Source organism: Oryctolagus cuniculus, chromosome 9 (genome assembly GCF_051225735.1).
Source record: "Oryctolagus cuniculus isolate XC-2025 breed Fujian yellow rabbit chromosome 9, ASM5122573v1, whole genome shotgun sequence".
Taxonomy (NCBI): Eukaryota; Metazoa; Chordata; class Mammalia; order Lagomorpha; family Leporidae; genus Oryctolagus; species Oryctolagus cuniculus.
Genome location: NC_142875.1, coordinates 78,050,951 through 78,076,040, shown reverse-complemented (window position 1 = coordinate 78,076,040; position 25,090 = coordinate 78,050,951). Strand labels below are relative to the sequence as shown.

At 41.0% G+C, this 25,090-nt stretch overlaps 1 protein-coding gene and 1 pseudogene across 3 annotated transcripts in view; one reads left to right on the top strand and one right to left on the bottom strand.

Moving 5' to 3' along the window:
- The window catches only part of DCLK1 (doublecortin like kinase 1), a 391,925-nt gene that overhangs the window by 195,686 nt on the left and 171,149 nt on the right, over positions 1 to 25,090 (bottom strand). The window lies entirely within an intron of this gene.
- LOC108178794 (large ribosomal subunit protein eL30 pseudogene) lies at positions 3,842 to 4,179 on the top strand (annotated as a pseudogene).

The following is a 25,090-nucleotide window of genomic DNA, read 5'->3' as shown; positions in this document are numbered from 1 at the left end:
GGATATTTTCTTTACAAGGGCGCCCTCTACAGGCAAAATAGAGGAAATTTCTGCATCCCTGGCCACACTTGTATCTATCAGGTGTGTTAGAGACTCTAAAATATTTTACCATCATCCATTTAACATATTTTAAGTTAGAAACCAAATAAAAATAAAATCTCAGAAATTCAATCCAGTTATTGAAATCTATTAATAGAATATCTTTTAATTTCTTTTTTGAAAATGTTTATGTAAAATCTCTATTTCTTTACACCTGTAAGAGATGTAGGCTTAAGGGTTCTATTGATTTCATTTTAATGAGATGCTCTCTACCAAAAATGAGTCCTTATACCTTTGTAAAAGAGAAAACCTAGGTATCTATGTATCTAAGCTGTCAGCAATCTTCCTCTTGCTGAACAATTCAGAATGCAACCATTATAATTAGCTCTGAGTTAAAATTTGGCATATACAGCACCCCTTATCCTGCCAAAACTGAATGGAGAGAAAGTTTCTCTTCCAATTTCATTCCAAACTTGGCTTCTTTTCTTTTCTCTCTACAGTGAATGTTTTCATGCCACCTGGTATTGTAAGTCAACCACTGCTAACGTTTCTACTCTTTGGGTGTGAAATTCCATCAGCTTCTCATTTTAAAGCATGTCTACAATTAGTTTTATAGCCAAATACAAGAAATATGTTCTGTACTGCCATAAAAATACATCTTCTTTCAGCCCTTTACATTTTCATGTTCACCTTTTCATTTCTTCAATGATAAATGAAATTCATATGGTCACTTATTTTACAGTATTCTAGCTAGAAATTTCATTAAATTTTTTTATTCGAAGGCAGAGTGATAGAAAGTGGGAGAGACAGATAGAAAAAGAGAAAGGGGAGAGAGAGAGAGAGAGAGAGAATGAATCTTCTATCCCCTGGTTCGCTCCCCAGCTGGCTGCAACAGATTAGGATGGGTCAAGCTGAAGCCAGGAGCCTGGAACTCCATCTGGGTCTCCCACATGGTGGCAGAAACTCCAGTATTTTGGTCATCATCCACTGCTTCCAAGATCCATTAGCAGGGAGTTAAATAGGAAGCCTAGTAGCTGGGATTGGAACTGATTTAGGATTGGGCATACCAAGCAACGACTTAACCCACTGTGCTACAATGCCTACCCACAGCTAGAAAATTCTGATTAAACAAATAGTAAGTTAGCCTAAGAAAGATAGAGGAATAAAAATAAATTATTTAAATAATAATTATAATAATAAACAGAGAAAGGAAAATAAAAGTCCTTGAACTACTCTTTTTTTACAAATATTAACACAAGAAGCTCTGTGATAACACTGGATCAACCAGGTGATGCTTAAATAAACAGGAACAGGGCCAGCATTGTGGCCTAATGGGTAAAGCTGCCACCTGCAGTGTCAGCCTCCCATATGGGTGCTGGTTCAAGTCCCGGCTGCTCCACTTCCGATCCAGCTCTCTGCTATGGTCTGAGAAAGCAGCAGACAATGGCCCAAGTCCTTGGGCCCCTGCCCCTGTGTGGGAGACCTGGAAGAAGCTCCTGGCTCCTGGTGCAGCTCTGGCTGTTGCAGCCACTTGGGGAGTGAATCAGCAGATGGAGGACCTCTCTCTCTCTTTCTCTCTGCCTCTCTGTAACTTTGCCTTTCAAATAAATAAATCTTAAAAAAAAACTGGTTACAGCTAAAACAAGTTCTTTTTTTTTTTTTTTTTTTTTTTTTTTTTTTTTTTAAGAAACAGGAACAGAAAAAGTTGAGAAGGGTTTTTGGCACAGTAGTTAACGTGCCGCTTGGGACACCTACATACCACATAAGAATGCTTGAGTTAGGTGCTGGCTCCACTCCAAATTTCCCTACCACCCATGCGGAAGGTCTGGATTGGGTTTCTGGCTCCAAGCTCTGACCTGGCCCATCCCTGGCTGAGGAGGAATCTGAGGAGTGGAGCTGCAATAGGTGCTCTCTCTCTGCCTCCCAAATGAACAAAACAAATGCACTTTTAACAAAGAAATAGAAAAAAGAAAACACATGCAACCATTCACTTTCAGTGCATAATTCAGTGAATGACATTAGATAGTCAATATTGTTTTATAAAATAGGCTTTGTGTTAGATGATTTTGCCCACCTGTTGGCTAATGTAAATGTTCTGAGCATGTTTAAGTTAAGGCTAAATGAGGATGTTTGATATGTTAGATGTATTAAATGTATTTCAATTTTAATGGTATTTTCAATTATGAAGGGCTTAGTAGGATATAACCCTATTTTTGAAAAAGATTTATTTTTTTATTTGAAAGCCAGAATTACAGAGAGAGAGAGAGAGAGGTTTTCCATCTGCTGGCTCACTCCCCAACTGGCTGCAATGGCCGGAGCTGTACCGACCTGAAGCTAAGAGCCAGGAGCCTTCTCTGAGTCTTCCCATGTGGGTGCAGGGGCTCAAGGACTGTCCTCCACTGCCTTCCCAGGCCACACCTATATGGTATGCCGGAACTGCAGGTGGCAGCTTTACCTCCTAAGCCACAGCACAGGTTCTGATATAACTCTATTGTAGGTGAGAGAGTACCTATACTAACAATCATTCCTGTCTCGGTGGTTTTAACGTGTGTCTTTGCCCATTCAGGATTCTATATAAACGGCCACAGAATAGGTGGCTTGTAAACCCAGAAATTTACTTTTCATACATCTGGAGGATGAGAAATCCAAAATGAATTTTGGATTCCTGGTGAGGATCCAATTTCTTATAGACACCCATCTTCTCACATGGTGGAAGGAGCAAGGCACCTCTATGGGACCATTCATAAGACCATTGATCCCATTCATGAAGGCTATGATCCTATGACCTAATAACCTTTAAAGGCTCTACCACCTAAAACCATCACCTTGGGGATTAGGATTTCAACACATGAATTCGGGGAGGAGGAGGACACAAACATTCAAATCATAGCACTGCATACAGTGATCCTGCAGTAACAAACACTGACCAAACGCCTTGGCTGTGCTGCCTGGAGTGACCTTGGGCAGCTATTTAACATCATCAAGCTTCAGTTTCCTCATGTAAAACAGAAGGTTGCACGAGGATTCAATGCAATAACATATACAGAGCTCTCAGTACTGTGCCTGCCTCAATGAATGTCAAGGGGTGAGCAGCTGCTACTCTTAGTGCTGGGATTAGTGAAGTACAGTAGGTAGGTTTCTGTGTCAGGTGTCATTCTGAGGACTGGAGCCTATTATTTAAGAATAGAATACTAAAAGCCCTTAGAACATCTGGGAAAGAGAGGCATAAGGAATAGTTTATTTCAAAGGTTGCCAATCCTGGTCTTTGGCCAAGTTAACGCCACATCAATCCTATCACTATGTTTGGTTTCTCTTGTTCAGACAGCTTTCACTGTTGTCTACCACTTCGTTAGGACAGCTTTCTCCACTTGATACTCTTTCAGTGAAGGGACTGGATTATAGCATAAGACAATGGAAACTGCTACGCAGTCGTGTCTTTGGAGAGGGTACAAACAGTGTCTGATCTGAACTCTGAAGCAAACCCCTATCTGTTCCTTTAGGATAAGTGTTCAAGCTTATGGTTGGTGAAGCTAAAGCTGCCTTTTCCAAATTGTCTGACTGAACTCATTTTCAGGGCTGGAAGAAGCATTAAACTATGCTGCTGTTGAGAGGGTCTTCCATAAAATCCATGCAAGCAGGTAACTAAGATTGTGGCATGATTGCTAGTGAGGCAGAATCTGCTTACTCTGTCAATGGGAAAAAGAAGCATTGTAGGAATTCCTTCCTTTCTTGCTCCCCGGCCATCTTTGTCACTGTACTTGGTTGGAGGCCATCCTGCAACTAAGGCAGAAAGAGGGTGGCAGCGAAGAGGATGAAAAAGCCATTGGAGTCGATCAACTCTAGACTCCAGCTTGTGACACAGAGTGGGAGATACTTGCCAGCTACACATAGACTCTGAAGATGGTAAGACAAGGCAAAGTGAAACTGGCCATCCTCACCAGTAACACCCTGGCTTTGAGGAAATCTGAAATAGAGTATTCTGTCAGGTTCACCAAAACAGGTGTCCATTGCTATAGTGGCAATAATCCTGAACTGGGCACAATGTGTGGAAAATACTACAGCTTATGCACCCTTTCTCTCCTGGATCCAGATGATTCTGATGTTATTAGAAGCTTGCCAGAACAGACTGATGAAAAGTAAGTCATGCAATTTTTAAAATAAAACTTGCCAGAGCTTGTTTTTAAAAATTTTGGAAAAAGAAGAAACAGAACTATGAAGAGAAATAAGAAGCCAAAGAATTCAGAGTCTTGGAGTAGAGGACAAAGGAAAATATTAAGGGAAAAAAATGTGGCACTGAGAACCAATTAACAGTTATCATGTTGGTGTTGAAAAGAGGGATGTTGAGCGTAATACTATCTTCAAACAGCTCTTAGGAACTCTTCAGGATCCCATCACCAATTCTAAGAGGCATGGGCCATTCACAACCTCGGGCACAAATGCAAGACCAACAGGAATAGGTAAGGAGTATAGGTGAGAAAGGGTAGACAAAAAAAAAAAAAAAAATCCCATCAGCGATGACCAGGGCCAACTGGATGATAAATGCCCTGTCTAAAGCAAGCAGCACCAGGCACACTGGCCCTGTATTACTTTGTTTAACATATTTTCAATAGGGGCCAGCACTGTGACACAGCAGGTTAAAGCCTTGGCCTGCAGCACCAGCATCCCATATGGGCACTGTTTCGAGTCCCAGCTGCTCCACTTCTGATCCAGCTCCCTCCTAATACACCTCAGAAAGCAGTGGAAGATGGCCCAAGTCCTTGGGCCCCTGTACCCATGTGAGAGACCTGGAAGAAACTCCTGGCTCCTGGCTTCAGATCAGCTCAGCTCCTGTCGTTATGGCCATTTGGAGAGTGAACCAGCAAATGTAAGACCTCTCTCTCTCTATTTCTCCCTCTCTTTGTCTCTACATCTCTCTGTAACTCTTTCAAATACATAAAATACATCATTAAAAATATTTTCAACAGTAAGAATTGTTAAATTTAACATTCCTTGATTAAGAAAAAACTTGTGGCACTGTGTAAGCCCATCAAAAATATTCTCATCTGGATTTAGTCTGATTTATGATGTATAAATGTACATAGAAAATAATTCTTTCAAAAAACATTCTCAAAAGTTTATTATTGTATAAGTTTATTCAATGCTCTTGTGCTAGGGTGGTCACCACTGTAAAATCCAAACTGAAGGACAAAGACATGGTGCTCTGAGATGCTCCTACTACATGTTCCCAAGTCTGGGAATTACCATTAATGGGCAACATTTGGAGCCAAAAGCAAGCGGTCACTATTCAGCTGGTCTAAGGTGCTTGGCATAGGTCCCGGCCTACAGAGTTACAGAGGTCAGTGTTCAAAACTGGAGAATCAATCCTGACCCACAAAATCTGTGTACAGCAATCCCCTCCGGAGGACTTTATCTGGGTGAGAAGCTAAAAATGTATTTAAAGCAACCAGTTGTTCTCTTCTAATTTTGTTACCTCTGAGAATGATCACCAGTGAATCATGGTGCATGAGTTTCCCTCCTGATGTTCCAGGTCCCGAAGAGATACTTTTTGAATGCAATGTTGATTCCTCACAAGAAACCTTGCTCAAATCAGATTAAAAAGGAATATTTTGCAAGAAAATCAGAATGCAGAGCCGGTGCTGTGGCATAGTAGGTTAAGCCTCCGCCTGTGGTGCTGGTATCCCAGAAGGCACCAGTTTGTGTCCCAGCTGCTTGTTTTCTGATCCAGCTCTCTGCATATGGCCTGGGAAAGCAGTGGAAGATGGCCCAAGTGCTTGGGCCCCTGCACTCATGTGGGAGACCAGGAAGAAGCTCCTGGCTCCTGGCTTCCGATCTGCCCAACTCTGGCCATTGTGGCCATTTGGCGATTGAACCAATGGATGGAGGACCTTTTTCTGTCTCTCCCTCTCTCTGTAACTCTGCCTCTCAAATAAATAAATAAATAAATCTTTTTTTAAAAAAAGAAAATCAGAATTCAAAGTATTGACATATATTTGATGGATAAAAACATAAAGATAGATCTCTTTGTCTTGTATGTCCCTGCACACTGGCTTGTCACTTTGAGATGGCACAAAATAATATTCCCAAAGTTATGAAGTACGTGTCTGCCAGGAATATTTGTAAATGTTGCTTGACATTAAAGTATGGAGTTGGGTGCTTTAAATATTTCTATTTCTAATCTACTTGTCTGCATATATAGCTTGACATTAAAAAGAATTTTTCATAGAATTCGAATTAGTCTTCTCAAGTAAAAGACATTTTTCAAACAATGACAATCTCATGAAGCTGACATTTCCAAAATGATTGTCAGCCCAACTGTTACCATTACCATCACCCTCATCATCAACACCACCACCACAGCCCCCATGAGCATCCACCCCATGCCACTGCCACCATCGATACTACCATAATCACCACCACTACCATTACCATCACCATTGTCGTCACCATCACATTATGAATCACCATCAGTACCACCACCACCACCATCACCACCACTATCACTGCTACATTGCTATCACCATCACCATCACCATCACCACCATCACCTCCACCATCAGTATCACTGCCACCACCATCACCTCCACAATGGGAATCTCATTTAACCTTGGAGTATTTTTTAATGAGCTGAGAGCAAAGCTTTTTGTCTGGTGTTCTGTACAGCACCTTAGCCACTGTTCTGCTCACTGACTGCTTAGCTACTTCTAATTGATAATAATCATCCCAGTACTATTCAGTACAAATGCAACTGATAATCACATTCTAAAATTATTTTAAGAATAAAATTGCTTTTTAACCACCCAAGTTCAAATTCAGCTAATAAGACACTAGCATGGATTTGAAAATATTATTGGAGGAAAAGACTTATTCTTCCAAACATGAAGGCAAGTCAGTTTTTAAAATTGGAAATGAAAACATTTCCTGGAATTGTTTGAATAATACTGCTGCTTTTCCATGATTATATTAAGATCTACACACAGATGATGAAAAGTAGAGAGAGAGATAGAGAAAGTAAAATTTAAAAAAAATCACAGTCCAAAATTAAGGTTTGGTTTCAAGACTTTTTTTCATAAATAAATGCTGATATGGATATACAATGAATACATTCTTGGTGATATCTTTACTTAATGGCATTTTAAAAAAATTACAATCTTTATAGGGTGATCCGAACAACCTAGGCCAATATTTCTTCTTTGAAGTTATCCTACACTATGTGTATTAATTTGTTTTATCTAAATATAAAGTCAAGTAAGTAATATGGGACTGTTTGCCATTTTCCTACAATGCATGGGCTATTGCTGTAAAGCACTATGACTTCAAGTGCCAAATGCCTGCAGAGGCCTGGCAGGTAACAGGAACAGTGAAGTGGGCCAGCACAATAAAACACTGCACACGGAGTAATCAATGGCCATTAACACAGGCAGACAATGGGAAACTGATGAGACTGTGCTAAACTGGAACACCCCATTCCCATCTAAATGGGGCAGCTTGACACTTGTCACACAGGAAAGTAAGCCAGATCAATGAATCTCCTAAGACAAAGTGGAATCAGATTTTTATTTGAAAAATCCTGATTTTTAAAAAGGTGGTAAGTTTGTTCCTTCCTTCCTACCATCTTTCCTTTCTTCCTTCTTTCTTTTCTTTATTTCTTTTCCTTTTTTAAAAATATATATTTAAAAATTCATTGTGCACTCCCGCACTCCAAATAAAACACGCCTATGCCCTGGAGTTACCCAGAGAGCAGGAAGTTTCCTGTTTCTGGGAGAGAATTCCTCCCACAGTGCCCACTAGTTGTGGTTAATATATGCAAGCCAATCCCACAGTTGCACCCAGCGTCTCAACAGAAGCTACCCTGCTTCCAGCAGACTCTCGACTTCTGGCAAAGGTCGTTCTCATCACTTCTGAAAATGAGAGCCTGTGAACAAAACCAATGAAGTGTCTCATAAATGTGTATGTACGAGGGTACCTCAAGAAGCTTGTGGGAAAATGGAATTAAAAGGTAAGTGAAGGGGGTGGGCATTGTGGTACAGCAGGCTAAGCTGCTTGGATGGCTTCATTCCATATGGGAGTGCCATTTGAGCCCAGATGCAGTTCCTGCTCCCTGGTTTTGGCCTGGCCCAGTCCCAGCTGTTGCAGACATCTGGAGAGTGAACCAGCAGATATCAATCAATCAACCAATCTCTCTCTCTCCCCTTCCCTCCCTCCATGTCTCCATATCTCCCTTTCTATCACTCTGCCTTTCAAACAAATAATTAATTATAAATAAATAAAGTTCAAGGGTAGGCATTTAGTGGAGTAGTTCAGATGCTTGGGGTGCCTGCAACTTTTATCAGAGTGCCTGGTAAAGTCGTGGCTCCACTCCAAATTCTAGCTTCCTGCTAATGCACACTCTGGGAGGCAGCAGGTGATGTCTCAAGTATTTGGGTCCCTGGTTGGAGATCCAGATTGATTCTGGGCTCCTAGATTTGATCTGGCCTAGCCCCAGCTATTGTAGGCATTTGGGAGATCTCTCTCTGCCTTTAAACTGAACAAAAAATTTTGAAAAAAGGTAAATTTATTTTGGTGCAAGAAAATTTAAATCCATGCATTCTTTTTCCATAATACACATTTTCCATGAATTTTTGAAGATTCCTCATATGCATGGATTTCAAAAGCTTTGTGCCCAAAAATAAACTTATCTTTTAGTTTATTTTCCCACAAACTTTTGGAAGGATCATCACACAGGTATGTGTGAGTACTTGTGCATAGGTGCATCCACAGATGCTTACGCTGGAACCTTGAGACAGAGTTTGATTTGTCAACTGAGATTTTTTTTCTGTGTCCTTCTCCTCTCCTCTCTTTCCTGTCTCTGATCATCATGCCTCTCCCTTCCTGCCTCCTGGGAGAGAAACAGTGTAGAGAATCAATAGCAGGAAAATTCACAGTACATATTACCAGCTCAATAGAGATGGACAAGGACATTTCACTTCCCTCTCCTACACCTTGTACACGGGCCAATCACAGTTTCAGAGGCTATCAGCTTCATCACAGAAGGGTAATTTCTCTCTTTAAAGATGAAAATGAACCAGGTGCAAGAATTTTCGTTTTAGCCACATCTTCCCAAATGTGTAAAAAAGTCAGCAAATTCATTAAAAACTACTAGAAAAATTGGCGGTAGTTGACAGGAAGTAGAGTATATAAAACTCAGCCAACAGAGGAAACAGATTTGGAGCCTGAAATATCAAGACTGGAAAAAAAAATTCAAAATTCACAAATAATTCCTTTTTCTTTTCTTTTTTTAAATTTCATTTATAAGAGGAAGAAAGAGAGAGATTGCACTCCTCATCCTCTGGTTCACTTTTGAAAGGCTCACAACAGCCAGGACTGGGCCACCCCAAAGCCAGCAGCTGGAAACTCAATCATGTCTCCCACTTGGGTAGCAGGAATCCAATTATTGGAAAATCCATGCTGATTCCGAGTCTGCATGAGCAGGAAGCTGGAATTAGGAGCCTGAACCAGAAATTGAACTAAGGTACTCTGATGTGCAATAAGGTGTCTTAACCCCTAGCCTGAACATCCATGCCAGCAGCTAATTTCCAATGGTTAATTTTTATTTGTGCCCTGTATCACTGAGGGTTGTCTCGCACAGTGTCGTGATTGGCTCTGGATGATGCCAGTGGTCCAGCCCATCAACTCAGCAAGCACACGCTCAGCACAGGGAGATGCTCTCAGCGTGTGTATATGAGTGTGTGATGTTTGCATATTGGTATGTTGCAGTCCACATTAAACGATGCTGCAGTACAGAACAGCACACAGTAGTGGCTTGAGTGAAGGCTCTCCAGCCAGAGAAACTTGTTTTAAATTCAGTTTCGTCCATGGGGGACTGGTTCACTCAGCATTTGGAAACCCCCCATTTCTGCATAAAGAGAATGAGGATAACCTTATGCCTATCCCCCAGGGTGGTATAAAGAATTTAAAGAGATAATGCATGAGCATGTGTCAGGCACAATGCAAGTATTCAGGAAAGGGCAAGTCATCTTTTAATTTCTTTTTCCGTGAACCTTTTTGCACAGTGTATAAGTTAATGTTGGTGAAGTAAAACCTTCCAGGATTACTTTCAGAACAATCAGTGGTCATGGAAGAGAAGGCAAAATAATTCTTCGGATTCCCATTTGTCTTTCCCTTGTGCTGTTTTTACACTAAAAATTTTCCATATAACAGCTGTCAGGCTTTAGACAACTGTAAGGCACTGGAACTGCAATCAGCACTGAACAAGGTACATGAAAACAGCATCCCCTTTCCCTCCATATATTATGTGCAGAATATAGTGCAACCACTAAGTTATATAAGCTATCTCCTTACATCCCTGAAAGTGCCTGACAAGTAGGTGACTGAACAGTCCCTCCATGCTGAAACATTTGTCCACGCCAATCATTACCTCCTTGATGTTAAAGGAAATGAGATTGAAGCATGAACAGCCCCAATGAACAGCAATTTAAAGCTTTAAAACCATAAAAAAGGCATAACCAGCCAACGTAAATCTCAAAATTGAGGTACTTTCCTTGTTTGTTATGTAGACAGACCTCAAGTCTGACTCTCATGTTTAGTGTTATCTGACAAGAATGAGGTTAAAATCACCACACACAATCACTATGCTTATAAATGCACTTAAACAAAATCATCAGCATAATGTCATTTCTTAATGAATCTATAAACATCTTTGTGCACTATTTGTAGTATTCTGCTCTCATATCCAAACATATGAACTGTTAACAAAAATTTTTTGAGCACAAGAGATGTCTTTACATAAACAAGATAGTGATAAGATAGTGATTTTATTGTTTGCACTTATCTCAGCAAAGGGTGTTGCTATGGCCTGAATTGGGACCTTCAAAATTCATATGTTGAAAACGTAATTTCTGGCCGTCGCCACGGCTCACTTGGCTAATCCTCCGCCTGTGGCGCTGGCATACCGGGTTCTAGTCCTGGATGGGGCACCGGATTCTTCCCCAGTTGCTCCTCTTCCAGTCCAGATCTCTGCTGTGGCCCGGGAGTGCAGCGGAGGATGGCCCAAGTGCTTGGGCTCTGCACCCGCATGGGAAACCAGGAGGAAGTACCTGGCTCCTGGCTTCGGATCAGCGTAGCACACTGGCCATAGCGGCCATTTGCGGGGTGAACCAAAGGAAAAAGGAAGACCTTTCTCTCTTTCTCTCTGTCTCTCTCTTTCTCTCACTAACTCTGCCTGTCAAAAAAAAAAAAAAAAAGTAATTTCCAGTATCTCAGAAAATGATCTTAAGTGAAACAGGTTGTTGCAATTGTGATTAGTTATAATGGAGGTCAAATGGAGTTGGGGAGTTCCTAATCTAATCTGACTGGTGGCCTTATAAGAATGGGAAATCTGCATACAGATACACCCAGAGGAAGAACATTATGTGAAAATGAAGGCACAGATTGGAGTGATGCTTCTTTGGGCCAAGGGACTAAATACTGCCAGTCAACACCAGATGCTGGGAGAGGCCTGGAACAAATTCCCTCTCATGGGACCCAATCCTGTGGACACCTTGATCCCTCAGACTTCTAGCTTCCAGAATGTGAAGCAGTAACTGTCTGCTACCCAATCCATGTTTTTAAATTTTTTTTTTAAATTTTAAATGACAGCAGTCTTAGCAAACCAGTAACAGGTATGTATTTCTCACGCACACAAAAATATAAACAGTGAAAAAATTTCCTACAAAACACATTCACTTTGACTAAAAGGATAAAAGGAAAGATTAAAAATCTATTAGGTCATAGTTTAACTGAAACCTGGAGATATTTTAGTAGCATCAGCTGTTAGTGGCTCCATTTTTCCACTGACCTTAATTAAATTCTAGAGAGTTTCAGAGAAAGACTCTAAAGCCTAGGACAATCTATGAAAACATTATAAATATATATGTTCTGTGAACCTGAAAGAAAGGCATACATACGATTTTTATTCATTTCACATTTATGCCAGTGATCAGTGGGCCACAATGACCAGCTCTTGAATGTATGACTTGTTTGTATAGATTGTGTGGATTGTTTTGTCTTTTCTACTCTGTTCACTGTTATTGGATTTATATTATCCATGAAGGCCTTTATGGAATGTCTCCTTGAATTCTAAGCTAGAAACAAGGAGTCATGACACTATCCCCAGAACAAAAGGATAACAGGACTTTCGGTGACTCAGCAGCACTACAGTCTTCTAATCCTGACTCTGTAAATCATGCCCACTGCAGACCTAATGCTTCTCAGTGACAATTCTGTCTTCTCTAAAATGAGCAATGCTCCTTCTAGGTCTTTTGTTTCATGATTTGCAAAGGAACATGTGCATAGGGCAATCTGGAAGGCACCATGTTTAGTGTAAGCCTACTGTGTACAAGGCACTAAAGAGAAGTTGAATCTTTACCATCATGTTGAGGAGCTGCTATAATTAGTAAAGTGGGGAATAATGAAAATATAATTAATTCTACATTATATTACATGTGCTTACTGAATGTTTGAACAAAGTAGCAGATAAGTAGGAAGCCTCATGTAGACATGTTTTATGAAATGAAGATTGGTCAAAAACGGATTTTATGCTGCAAAGTTAAATTTTATTGCTAAATTTTTGGCGTGTTCTAGTCAGTGAGAACTTAAAACTTCAATGTTCTATGTGTTTCTCGAACCTCAAGATAGGCAAATTATTATGGTATTAAAACAACTTCGTAAAACATTTTTTGGTAAGATTTATTTATTTTGAAAGGCAGAGCTATATATAGAGACAGAGAGCTTCCATCCTCTGGTTCACGCTCCAAATGGTCACAGAGGCTGGGCCATGCCAAAGCCAGGAGCCAGGAGCTTCCTCTCCCAAGTGGGTAAGGGGCCCAAGCACTTGGGCCATCCTTTGATGCCTTCCCAGGTACATCAGCAGGGAGCTGGACTGAAGTGGAACAGGCAGGACACGAACTAATGCCCATATGGGATGCCAGGGTCACAGGTGGTGGCTTAACCCACTATGCCACAACACCAGCCTGAGAAAAACTTTTTTTGTAGACAGAAAAATACTTCTTTGACCAAGAAATAGTGGTAAAATGATCACTACTGTATTATAAAGTTAAACTTTGGGAAGATCCTCTTTTTTAGTTTTAAAAATAATTTAAAATGAAGTAAAATCCTCTTTTATTTAAAATATAAGATAATTGGAGCTAATCAAGAATTATTATGGCTCATTTTCTCTACAGAACTTCTGGAAATGAATTAAATTTAGAAGATAAGGGGGTGTATAAAACTGCAAAATTAAAGACATTGAAAAGGAATGTGCTGTGGAGTGCCAGGTTTTAATACAGGGTTGTAAGGAGGGGGAAAAAAAGGAACAATTTTACTAACAATGAAACTCTAAGAATTCCAGGAGCAAACATTGTGCGAAAGAGGAAATGAACATGCAAATTGCATGAATGCATGATTCAAGAATTCACTGGCAGTGCCCAAGTTTAAAAACCTCCATCTTCCTCCCTTACTTGGCGGGCTCACTTTGTTACCTAAGTCTCTGCCTTTGTGATTCCATTAAATCAGCTAACCCAATTACACCAAGGCATGTGGCCGGAAATATTTATTTTCATCTTATAAATTCAGATCTCTGTAAATGACTTGCTAGGACAGACCTCTTCTGCTGGCATCCATGTTTTCCTATAGATGCAAAAATACAGAATCAAAGAAAAATATTCTCAGAGGTTGTGATTTCCAAGGGTTTTGTAGACTGAGATCCATGTGCCAGATCTGGCCCTGCTATCTGTTTGTGTACAGCCTATGAGCTAAGAACAGTTTTTAGATTTTAAAATGTTCAAGAAAAACAAAACAAAAAAACCCAGCAAAAATAAATAATTGCTTCTGGTGAAAATGGTAATTCACATTTCAGTGTCCACGCATAAAGTTTTATTGCAACAGAGCCCTGCACATTGGTTTCTGTATTGCCTATGGTAGCTTTTGAGACTAATGGCACAATTGAGTACAGTGCCATCCCTCAGTATCCACAAGGACTGGTTACAGCAACCCCTTTCAGACACCAAAATCCAAGTCTCTTATATAAAATGGGATAGTATTTCCATATAATGTGCATATAATCTATGCACATCCTCCTTATACTTTCAATCCTAGATTACCTATAATGCTTAACATGTAAATGCAATGCAAATAGTTATACTGCATTGTTTAAGGAATAGAGACAATAAAAAGGTTGTACATGCTCAGTACAGATAGATTCTTTAAAATTATTAATTTATTTATTATTCAGATGTGCAGGGCTGACTGAAGTGGTAACAGAGACTGTGTGGCTCACAAAGCCACACACTTTCTACTCAACCCCTTGAAGAAAAAGTTCACCAATTTCTGACTTGGGTAACACATTAAGTTGCTGTGACATGAGCAAGTTCCTTTATGCCGTATTCTAGAAAATCATATTCTGAGATCACTGGCGCAGTTCTTTCACCCTCCACTGAATGGGCTCCGGAACACGTGTACTCCATGAATGCGCCTTTCATGCTACTAACAATTTTTTACACGCAGCGATCTTTTGGCTGTAAGGAATTTTCCTGTAGATGCCAGCAATTTCCCACTCTGTTCCAGCCAACGAGCCACACAGTTGACCATCTGCATCCACCTATGCAGTCAACTTGCAGGAGCATCTTCACTGAGCCTAGCTCTGCCTCCAAGTAACTGAGTTAGCACAAGCATTGGGACCTTGTGTACAAGGTCCCCATCCCATCTGATACCCACATGCTGATTTTTAGTCAGGTTTTATAGTCCCTTGGTTCTAAGTGATGTTTCCACATTTGAAAATATTTACTTTTTTGAGGATCTCAGTGTACCTGTTGCAAGGCAAACACAGAGAGTGACAATTTCAGTTCAGTAAACCTTAAAATGTCTTTGAAGGAAAGTTCATTAGAAAATAGCTAAGGAATAGTTAGGAAACCACACTTCCCACACCAAAGATCTGTTTCCAGGACCCCTTCCTTGCTCAGCAGGTTGGGGAGGCCATTGGCCACCTCCAGCCCTCTTTCTCTTTAAACTGTTTTCTTTTGTGTAGTGCCCAACTGTGTAAGTGCTGGTCAGCGCCATGCAAAATAAGGTGACCCAAAGCTTCAAAATCAAGAACGGTGAAAAACACAAAGGGTCTTGAACATCTCATCCTAAACAGAGATGCAGCCAGAGGGACAGTTCGCAGAGGTTTGAAACAAGATTGCATAAGCCAAAGAGAAAACTGATCAATAGTTCCAAATGAAGGACAATGTGAAAACAAGCAAAAGAAACGTAAAGAATTTTCTGTGGGGCCAGTGCTGTGGCATAGTGGGTACAGCCGCCACCTGCAGTGCTGGCATTCCATATGGGCGCCGGTTCCAGTCCCGGCTGCTCCACTTCCAATCCAGCTCTCTGCTATGGCCTGGGAAAGCAGTGTAAGATGACCCAAGTCCTTGGGCCCCTGCACCTGAGTGGGAGATCCAGAAGAAGCTTTTGGATCCTGGCTTTGGATCGGTGCAGCTCCCTCCATTGCAGCCAATTGGGGAATGAACCAGTGGATGGAAGACCTCTCTTTCTCTCTGTCTCTCCTTCTCTCTGTGTGTAACTCTTTCAAACAACTAAATAAAACTTTTTTAAAAAAAGAATTTTCTGCAAATAAAATTCATTTAAAAATTGAAACAGGTTGCCATCTGTCAGGCAAGCAAACAACAAGAAAGTAACAACTATTGGCAAGGAATGGGGCAACTTGGACTCTTGTGAAATGCTGGTGGGAGTGTAGAACTGTACACCCACTGTGGACCACATCATGCTGATGCCTCAAAATATTAAACTAGGAGATACCATGACCCAGCAATTCCACCACTTCTAGGTATGCACCACAAGGAACTGAATGTGTTCAAATTCTGGCTATAACAGATAATGGTCCATTATTTACGATGGCCAAAAAGTAGAAGTAAATGAACCTCTTTGATAATCAAATTGTGAACACACACACACACACACACACAATGGAATATTTCTCAGCTTTAGAAAGGAAGGAAATGATGACACATGTTTCAACATGGATAAACCCTGAGGACATTCTGTTACATGAGATAAGCCAGTTTCCAAAGGACAACTGTCCTATGATGTCACTTAAATGAAGTGTCTAGTAAAGAAATTCAAAGAGACAAGAAGTAGAATGGTGGTGCTGGAGGAAGGGGGAATAAAGGGTTAGAGTTTCATGGGCACAGAATTTCAGCTGGGGGAGATGAAAAATTCTGGAGATGGAAGGTAGAGATGGCTGTATAATACTGGGAATGTACTTAGTGCCACAGAACTATGTACATAAAAATGTTAATATTTATGTATATTCTACTGCAATTTTAAAAAAGAAAACTAAAATTGGCCTCTTAAGAAAGCACTGAAAACAATTTAACAAAGGATGTGAAAGATCTCTACAATGAAAATTACAAAATATTAAAGAAAAAAATAGAAGACACAAGTATGGAAAAAACTTAAAAACTTGCAATTAAAGTAATTAATATCATCAAAATATCCATACTACCCAATGCAATTTACAGATTCAATGTGATCCCAATCAAAATACCAATAATATTCTTCTCAGATAAAAAAAAACAATGCTAAAATTCATATAGAAACACAAAATTCTCTAAATAGCTAAAGCAATCTTAACAAAAACAAAGCTGAGAGCAGCACTGTACCAAACTTCAAGACAAACTACAGGGCAGTTATAATCAAAACATCCTGGTGGCCGGCGCCGCGGCTCAATAGGCTAATCCTCTGCCTGCGGCGCCAGCACACCGGGTTCTAGTCCTGGTCGGGGCGCCGGATTCTGTCCCAGTTGCCCCTCTTCCAGGCCAGCTCTCTGCTGTGGCCTGGGAGTGCAGTGGAGGATGGCCCAAGTGCTTGGGCCCTGCACCCCATGGGAGGCCAGGAGAAGCACCTGGCTCCTGCCGGATCAGCACAGTGGCCATTGGAGGATGAACCAATGGCAAAAAGGAAGACTTTTCTCTCTGTCTCTGTCTCTCTCTCTCTCTTACTATCTAACTCTGCCTGTCAAAACAACAACAACAACAACAACAACAACAAAAAACACAACAACAACATCCTGGTACTGGCACAAAAATAGACAGGTAGACCAATGGAGGATAATAGAAACCCCAGAAATTAATCCACACGTCTATAACCAACTAACCTTTGACAAATGGGCTAAAGTCAATCCCTGGAGAAAAGATAGTCTTTTCAACAAATGGTGATGGGAAAATTGGATCTATGCATGCAGAATTATGAAACAAGATCCCTACCTTACACCTTATACAAAAGTCAATTCAAAATGGATCAAGGATCTAAATCTATGACTTGGTACCATCAAATTACTAGAGGGAAATATTAGGGAAACTCTGCAAGACATTGGCAAAGGCAAAGATTTCTCGAAAAATAACCCAGAAGCAAAGGCAATAAAAGCAAAAACAGAGAAATGGGATTACATCAAGCTACGAAGCTCTGTACTGCAAAGGAAACACTCAGCAAAGTGAAAAGAAAGCAAACAGAATGGGAGAAATTATTTGCCAACTATGCAAATGATAAAGGATTAATACCCAGAAACTATAAAGAGCTCAGAAAACTTAATGAAAAAATTAACAGTCCAGTTAAAAAATGGGCAAAGGACATGAACAGGTATCTTTCAAAGGATGAAAGTCAAATGGCCAAAAGACATATTTAAAAAAATGCCCAGGATCACTAGCCATCAGGGAAATGCAATGAGGTATCAATTCATCCCAGTTAGAATGACTAGCATCCAAAAATCTAAAAATAACAAATGCTGGTGAGGATGTGGGGAAAAAGGTAACATAATACACACTGTTGGTGGGAATGTAGACTAGAACAACCTTTATGGAAGAAGGTATGATGATTCTTCAGAAATCTCAAAATGGTCTACCATATGACCCAGTCATCCCACTCCTGGGAATTTACCCAAAAGAAATGAAGTCAGCATATTAGAGTTATTTGTGCTCCATGTTTACTGAAGCTCAGTTCACAAAAGCTAAGATAGGGAATCAACTCAGATGTCCATCAACTGAAGACTGGATAAAGAAAATGTGGTATACTTACACTATGGAATACTACTCTGTTGTAACAAAGAATGAAATTTTATCATTTGCAACAAAATGAATGCAACTGGAAACCATCATGCTTAGTGAAATAAGCCAGTCCCCAAAAGACAAATATATCTTTTCCTTGATTCGTGGTAACTAATATACAGAGATCACAAAAAAGCAATGTATATGAGTGAAACTGAGCTCTTGGGACTTGATTATTTTTTGCAGCCCTTGTGTATACTATTGAGGAACAGTAGTTTTTCTACTTACTACTTGTGGAATTTTTTATTTAGTGGGGGGTTAAGCTTGTGATTATAAAATCAACTCAAAGGGCCAGCGCCGTGGCTCACTTGGTTAATCCTCCGCCTGTGGTCCCAGCATCTCATATGGGTGCCAGGTTCTAGTCCCGGTTGCTCCTCTTCCAGTCCAGCTCTCTGCTGTGGCCCAGGAGGGCAGCTGATGATGGCCCAAGTGCTTGGGCCCCTGCACCAGCATGGGAGCCCAGGAGGAAGCTCCTGGCTTCAGATCAGTACAGTGCCGGCTGTGGCAGCCATTTGGGGAGTGAACCAATGAAAGGAAGACCTTTCTCTCTCTCTCTCTCTCTCTCTCTCTCTCTCTCTCTCGCTGTCTATAACTCTGTCAAATAAATAAAAATAAAAAATAAATAAATAAAAAAATTTAAAAAATCAACTCAAGGTATGTCATTGTAAAAATTAAAATAAAAAATAAAGAAGGAGTAGGGAGGGTAGAATCATGGGTAAGTGTGAGAGTAGGGTGGGAAGTATATAGGAAATACATGACAAAAAAATTAAAAAGAAACATACCAGGGGATTCCAATTCAATCCCATCAAGGTGGCATGTACCAATGCCATCTCACTAGTCCCAGTGATCAATTTCTGTTCACAATTGATCATAATGATAGGACTAAGAACCAAAGGGATCACATAAACAAGAATAGTGTCTGCAAATACTAGTTGATAGAATAAAAAAGGGAGAGAATGATCCAACATGGGAAGTGAGATACACAGCAGACCCATAGAATGGCAGATGTCCTAAACAGCACTCTGGCCTCAGAATCAGCCCTTAAGGCATGCGGATCTGGCTGAAAAGCCCATGAGAGTATTTCAGGCATGGAAAGCCAAGACACTCTGGGGGAAAAAAAAAACCTAAATGAAAGATCTCCGCGAGTGAGATCCCAGTGGAAAGAATGGGTCATCAAAGAAGGAGGTACCTTTCTCTGAAGGGAGGAGAGAACTTCCACTTTGACCATGGCCTTGTCTAAATATGATCAGAGTCAGTGAACTCAGGGGGCTTCCATAGCCTTGGCAGCTCATGACAAGAGCCTAGGTTGATTACTGATGCCATAAACAAGAGTGTCAATTTGTTAAGTCAACAACAGGAGTCACTGTGCACTTACTCCTCATGTAGGATCTCTGTCCTTAGTGTGCTGTACATTGAGATTTAATGCTATAACTAGTACTCAAACAGTATTTTTCACTTTATGTTTCTGTGTGGGAGCAAACTGTTGAAATCTTTACTTAATGTATGCTAAACTGATCTTCTGTATATAAAGAGAATCGAAAATGAATCTTGATGTGAATGGAAGGGGAGAGGGAGTGGGCAAGGGGAGGATTGCGGGTGGGAGTGACGTTATGTGGGGGAAGCCATTGTAATCCATAAGCTGTACTTTGGAAATTTATATTCATTAAATAAAAGTTAAAAAAAATTAAAAAAAACTCAGTCTATAATTCTGATTTATAAATAAATATTTACAAAACATGAAATTTATTGTTATATTAATAAATTTTTTTGACAGGCAGAATGGACAGTGAGAGAGAAAGACAGAGAGAAAGGTCTTCCTTTTCCGTTGGTTCACCCCCCAGTTTGCAGAGTGCACTCATGTTGTTCCACTTAAGTCCCACAGATTTGCTACCCAAGTGTTGTTAGAGAATGAGATACCTGAGGCTCAGACACATCATTTCATCATTTCTCAGCTGGTGGACCACGAGCTGTGACAGAGTACAGGGTGAGAACAAAGTTGCTGCAGATAAAGCAAGAGCTGGAGAGAGGGTTGGGGTGAGGAGGAAACATGAGTGTGATTGCTGTGACTCTTTCCCAGTGCCAGCCAGTGCCCTTGAGGGCAGCCTGCATGTACCACCAGTGGGTAGTAGTGCCCTGGGCATGCTGCAGTACTGACCATTACAAGGACACCAGGCACACCAAGGCGACTTTCAGCAGAGGCACGGCCCTTCTCCCCATCAGGTCCCCTTTCCGTCACATCCTCAAGACCCCAAAACCCCTGAGCCTCCCGGTCTGGGTCTGCACAACAGGTAGCCCCTGTGCGCTGGGACAGCAGAGTTGTTCCCATCTGATGGGAGGGCAAAGAGTCCCGCAGAACTGCTCATGTTTCCTGGCACAGGGGCTTACAAAGCTGTGGCATGTGTCCCTTACAAGCAATGTCGCTTGCAGGCTCCTACCAATCTTTGGAGACCCTTCCTGGCCCTCTAGTGCTGCCTGGCAGCCCTCAACAAAGGCCAGGTCTATGTGCAGTGCCTCAGACACTTCTCAGTGGGGAAGGGAAGGCAGAAAATTGACCTGGAACATTCACAGGAGATGTAGGTGCCCCCTTCCTGTCCCTAGAACCCTTGGGTTTCAGCACTTAAAAAAGACACTAAGCACAGCTTTCCCTGTGGAAACCGCCCAGGTGACAATTCCAGGCAGGGTCAGAGTGGAAGGAGGAGAGAAGGCACTCCTTGGCCAGCTGAGTCCCCCAGGCTGCTCCTTAGTGCTCTCAGGCCCAGGAGGTCATGCAGTGTCTGCCCATCACAGGTGGTCTAACAGGCTATGCAGAACGCTTTGTGGGCCCAGGGTCAATGTCAAGTACCTGAGTACCAAGTCATCACTTATTGGTGGCTGCAGGCCAGCTTTCAACAGGCACAAAGGATACCAACCGCTGACTGCTCTGAGGCTTAGGCTCTTTTCTTATGGAACCCACCAAAGTGCCCGCAGAGGAGGAGCCACAGGCCCTGGGATGGGATATGGTCTCCTTTGGGTTATGTACAAAGTGGGTCACTGTAGGCCTGCTATAGCTGATAGAATGTTATTTACAGTGGGTGCATTTGGGACAGGGTTTTCCTTCCCTCCCCACCCTGTTCCCTGCACTGACTATTGATGGTCTGTCTACACACACACACACACACACACACGGGTTCACATGTGAGAGAATCCTTTAACAAGTTCACAGAAAATGGAATTATAAGACAAGGTTATAATCACAACACTATACTGTGTAACTCTAGGAACTCATCCCTTCTCTCTAAGTCTGATTTGGTATCTGTTACCCAACCTCACTCGATCTACCTCCTACTCTTCCCAGCTTCTAGAAATTACTATTCTATGTTCAAATTAAGGAATTTTTTTTAGTTTCCACATGTAAGAGAGAACATATGGCATTTGTCTTTCTGTGTCTGGCTTACTTCACTTAACATGATGTCCTCCAGTTCTGTCCATTTTGTTGTGAATGTCAGGACTTCATTCTGTTCTTTTTTTTTTGTGACTGAATAATGTTTCATTGTGTACATATACAATGTTTTCTTTATCCATTCATCTGTTGATGAACATCACGGTTGATCCCATGTCTTAGCTATTAGGAATGTAATTCACAATAGCTTACTATATATTTTCTGTGCAAAGAAAGGAGAGGAGCTCCAAGGCTCCAGTCATAAAGCAATGATAAAGAAATGTTAATTATCCTGATGTGATCAGTACACATTGTATACACATATTGAAATGTCACATTATACCCTTTAAATATGTATAATTACTATAAATCTACAAATTTTTAAAATGTTTTAAAAAGTGAATTAAAAATTTTAAAAGGTAAGTTTACTTTGGTGCAAAAAATCTGAAATTCATGTACAGTATTTTAGAATATATATTTGCCATTAACTTTTTGAAGACCCCTGGTGTTTATGAATTTAATTTTTTTCATCAAAATAAATTTTAATTCCAGTTCCCACCAACTTTTTGACTCACCCTCATATGTATGTGTGCATGAGTATAATTTTTGTATTGCATTGTTTTATTTCATGTTTAATCACACTGATTTCTCAGCCTTGTCATCAGAGACCTATAAAAGGTGAACTTTAGTGTGCATAATCTAGACTCTGTAATCTACAATAATAATAATCTAATTATTATTTATTATTATTAATAATCTAATTATTTCAAAATCACTAAGATAGATGGAGAGTCTGAGTAGTTTTTAGTTTCCATGTATAATCACTAATGAAAAAAAAAGTCTGCTTATCTACACGTTGCCTTAGAAGTTTTCTAAACCCCACAACCCTTGTGTTGGAGACCACCACATGGCCTGACAGCTGTTAAAGGCCTAGATTGCAGAGACCACCACATGGCCTGAATTCTGATGAAGGCACGCTTGGCCAGATTGCAAAGGTGATCGGTTGAGGTATGTCAATGGCAAAGGTCATTTGATGCAATGCTGAAGCAGCTAAGTAAATGCTGTAGGCTCTGGTAAACAGCAGGTGGGATTTGCCCCAGTTAATAATTAGCCCCTCTCAAGACCCTCACACATCATGGTTGTTCTCTTAATCCCAGCTTCCAAGCAAACAACTCCTTCCTGTAAACATCGGAATTCCCCATTGTTCCCTGTCTTACTATGTTGACTGCTTTGTCATGAAATCCTGTTTTCATGAAACTGCACATATTTTATGATTAATTGATCACGTCACTGTTGACAGAGCAATCAGACATCTGGGCTTCTGCTTCTGCCTCCACCTTTGGCAGCAGACAGAGCGTCCCCTGGTTTCCCCACATTAAAATCTTTAATCTGAGTCTGCTTCCTAATCTATGTGATGTGATTCTTCTTCTTTTTAAAAGATTTATTTATTTATTTAAAAGTCAGAGTTAGAGAGAGAGAGAGAGAGAGGTCCTCCACCCGATGGCTCACTCCCCAATTGGCTACAACGGCTGGAGCTGCACTGATCTGAAGCCAGGAGCCAGGAGCCTCCTCCAGGTCCCCTACAGGGACCCAAGGACTTGGGCTATCCTCCACCGCTTTCCCATGCCACAGCAGAGAGGCGGATCAGAAGTGGAGCAGCTGGGTCTTGAACCGGTGCCCACATGGAATGCCAGCACTGCAGATGGCGGCCCCATCCACTATGCCAGAGCGCCAGCCCTGATGTCATTCTTCTTTGGGTCAGATTAACCTGCCACCCTGCCATCCTGGATGCAGCACCCTTGGTCCAGGCCTGGGCTAAGGGGTGTGTTGGTCTATAGCTTTCTGGGGTCACCAGAGAGAACATCAACAAAAACAAAAACTAAGGCTGAAAGATAAGGAAAACAGATGTGTGAGACTTCAACAGGTCTACAAAATATAATCCCAAACCATATCTAATTTGGATGGTATTATAGTATACCATAAGATCAAGGTGCTAAAACTGCGAAGAGTGTATGCAAAACCCTGACCTCAAAAGAACTTCCAGACTCTTGTCAATCCTGATGAATAAATACTAACAGAAGACCACATCACATAATTGTCATACTTTTTCTTAATATAGTAGGAGTGATGGAACACTCCCATTTAAATCTCAAAATCAAAGGCGTTTTTCTTTTAAGCCATCAGGAAATAAATTGGATAAACACCTCCCATGATTCCCTTGGAGGTACCTCCAACTGGTCTAAAAGGGCTAGTCTCAAAGGAAAGAAGCTGGGACAAAGCTCAATGGAAAAAGATCCAGGGGCTGGCAGAGAGGACTTTCAGCCGCACCTTGTTCACCATTTCTTCCAGCAGAATTTCCATTTGCTTCCCTTTCTCGGACATCAGAAGCTGCTGCTCCTAACCGTCTATGGTATTCGGCAGGAAGTCAAATGAACATTAACAGCTTGCACACTGAAAATAACATACATTCTATTATGCTTCACATCTCTGTTACTCTTTGGGAGTTTTCCTGAAACTCATTTATAGGGCAGGCCACTGAAATTCTTTCTTGCACCAAGGTGGGTTGCAAGCTCAGGTAGTGCCACACCAAGTTCTTGACCTACAAACAATTCTTCTAGTAGGTTATAGATTCCTAGTCTTATTTTCTAAAAGAAAATGTAAATGAAAGAGCAGTATAAGAAGGAAAAAATACTCAGATAAGCTACAGGACATCTCTACAAATATTTGCCAAATATTTGCCTTTTTGCCTTTCTCTGAGAACTGTTCTGATCTCTCAACTCCCTATGTCCTACCACCTATATCCCAACCAAACAGCCAACCAATAAGAAAACAAAACACTTCTCTCCAGTTCAAAACAGAGCCGAAAGCCTCTTGTGTAAACTGCCTTGAGTCTGGTGTAAAATACTATAAGCTAGGAGAAAGTATAAATTGGGAAGAAATCACCACACTGTGTAACAAGGGTGCAGTGTCTCTGGAATTTTCCCTCCTGTGAATAAAATGAGCATAGTTGGGAAGCCAACAGAGCAAATTATCCAAGTGACTTAAGTCATGATTCCACTGGTGTATCATAGGTTCAGAGGTGGTCTCTAAAGATATGTCCAAGTTCTATCTGCTGGATATACTTTTGGATATAACTATTTGGAAAAAGTAGTTCTTGAGATGAACTCATCCTGGAGTAATTGGGTTGGCCCTAAATCCAATTGACAAGGTCCTTAGAAGACACAGACGTGAAGACAGCAAGGGGATGCCCATTTGAAGGAGAAGATAGCGATCAGTGTGTTATTGATGAGGCCACAGCAAAGAAACCCGTGGAGCCAGCAGATGCTGGAAGAAGCCCTATGACTCTGTGAGAAGTGTGGCCCTACAGACTCCTTGACTTTGGAATTTCTGACCTCCAGAACTGTGAGCAAATACATTTCTGCTATAAGCTAAGTTTGTAGAACTTTGTAGCCACCTAAGGAAAGTCGCCCAGAGTTGGCACAGTTCTTCACGGGTCCCC